Below are 2379 nucleotides of genomic sequence, written 5' to 3'. Positions count from 1 at the left end.
CCCTAGCTCCATGCATGACTCCGCCTCTTTATCACCCATCAAGTGTCGGTTTACACACCTCCTCCTCAGGCCTTTCCCTGGCCACTCAATCTGAAGTAGCTCTCCTAAGATCTCCCCAGCCTCCTGCAGTTCTCTCATCACATCATCCTCTTTATCTTCTTTGTAGCACTTATCACAATCAATAATTATCACCCGACTATAAGCTCTGAGCTATCACCACTGTATCTCTGGTGGCTAGTATAGCGCCTGGCACGTAGATGGTACTTGATATTTGTCAAATTAATTATTGAATACATGAGTGAATAATTAAGCTAATAATATACATTACCCTCCTCTTTTCTTTTTTTTATTCTTCTGCATAGTGTCTAGCGCCATGCAACATACTAGCTGGGAGTAATATAATACAACACTATTTTTGAGAAATTTTCATAATAAAGAAGAATACTAAGAGACAGATGTGTATAAACATTGCTTGACATGTGCTAAAATAAGTCTGCCTTTAAGAAATATCACCGGTGTAACTGTTGGACAGATTCCCTAGAATTTTTTTCCTTTCTTCTTCTCTTTCTGTCTCTCTTTTTTTCTCTCTCCCCGCCCCCTCTCTCTCCCCCTGTTTGTAAGTTATATATGACATCGGTGATTAACATCTCAGCCGCCTAGTTCTTCACCTTAAAGCCTTTCCCTCAACTCTTCCTCAGCTTCGTGAGCTGATGTGCAACATGAATCAGGAAAGAGTTGTTCTGCAGTTACACAGTCCCCTGAAAGTCAGTCTTGCAGGGACCACAGTGACAAAGAAACCTAGAGTACAAAGTATCACTTTTATATTTGGAAGAAGCATGTTAGAGAAAAAAAGACATTTGAGTCAAGAGATGGGGATTCTATTTGTTTTGCCACTATGGAAATGATGGAAAGACAATTCACTACTCTGTGCCCCAATTTTCTCATCTATAAAATTGAAATAATGTCTCTTATCTTGTCTTATTTCACAGGTAGGAAAGGATCCACCAAGGTGACTATGTGAAAGCACTCTGCAAAATATTATGTAAAAATGAAAGGTATTATGCTAAAGAGAAGCACTATTTTCTAGTTTGCTAGAAAGAGAAGGATCAACAACAATCATATCTGGGGAGAAATGGGTATAGTGACAATATTTTCAAAACCCAAATCAGGACGTATCTTTTGGCTTATGATCTGACACACGGTCTGACCACATGACAGAATATTTGAAATCAAAATGTCCTGAAAAACCCAGGACATGTGGTTGCCATGGCAATGAGGAGCCATAGGGAGGCTGTGGGCAATGAAAAAACAGGGTAGAATTGGCAAGCATGGAAAACTATTTTGCCAGTGATGTACAGGACAGTTTGGAATCAATCGATGTGGAAGACTGAAAAGGCAAGAAGAAAGAAATTTTACTAATCTGAGTGTGAGGTGTAAATTGCAATCCTGAGTCATCCTCATTCTGGGAAAAATTTCCCTACTTACTCAGGGAAATCCAAGGTAGTCTCTAGTTCACATGAATGTAGAGCAGGAAGAGGTGTTTTAGATAAGACTTTTGTTGGAGCGGACCAAACACCCATGGTGATCACAGGCCTACTCTCAATATCCCAAGGGCACCTCTCAACTGGGAATCATCACATGGTAGCCCAGTTCTCCAGACCAAGGGAGACTCTCTAGAAGTACTGCCGTGCAGACCCAAATCTGCCTCCATCTGGATGGGAAGTTCTGGGAACTCTTCAGCTCTCAGAATTCTGCTCTTCATGGACTGCATTCTGCTTCCACCTTTCTTCATGCAAAATCAAAGCAATCCTCTCCTCTGTGCAAGTGCTCAGTAAATACACTTTGTGATTTACACAGTCCCTGTGTCATATGAATTCTACTGATGATTTTCAGGACAGATTTTTTTTTTTATGGACAGTAAAAGGAAGGTACAGAAAAATCTCAAGAAGAGGTAATGACTGGACTCAGAAGGGGAGGGCTCGTCAGAAGTTCAATCTCTTTTTGCATTTCTCAGATTCTTATTAAAATGAATAAATCTCAGATTTCTAAGGGGCAAGCATTGTTTCATGGGGCAGATTTTCCCGCATTCAGTTCTTATTGCTTCCCAGCCCTTGAAGACTCCAAGACCTCCGAATCCAGTGCCTACCTATCACGTGCTATTGAGTTGGCATGTTTGCAAATTGCATGCAGTGAGATCCTTCCATACCAACAGCCCTGTCTCAGATTCTCCAGCATCACAGCCAAACTAGTATTGCCTGCACATTTTCTTCATCTTTTCATTGAGTTCAGTGTGGCAGCAGCACATTCCTTAGCACAGGCTCCAGTCGGCATGGTAACTAGTTAGAGACTGCAAGCTTCTGAGAGTGCTTTGCGACGGGG

The sequence above is a fragment of the Lipotes vexillifer genome, unplaced genomic scaffold, assembly GCF_000442215.2.
Source record: "Lipotes vexillifer unplaced genomic scaffold, Lipotes_vexillifer_v1.1 scaffold221, whole genome shotgun sequence".
Classification (NCBI taxonomy): domain Eukaryota; kingdom Metazoa; phylum Chordata; class Mammalia; order Artiodactyla; family Lipotidae; genus Lipotes; species Lipotes vexillifer.
This window is presented reverse-complemented; position numbering follows the sequence as displayed.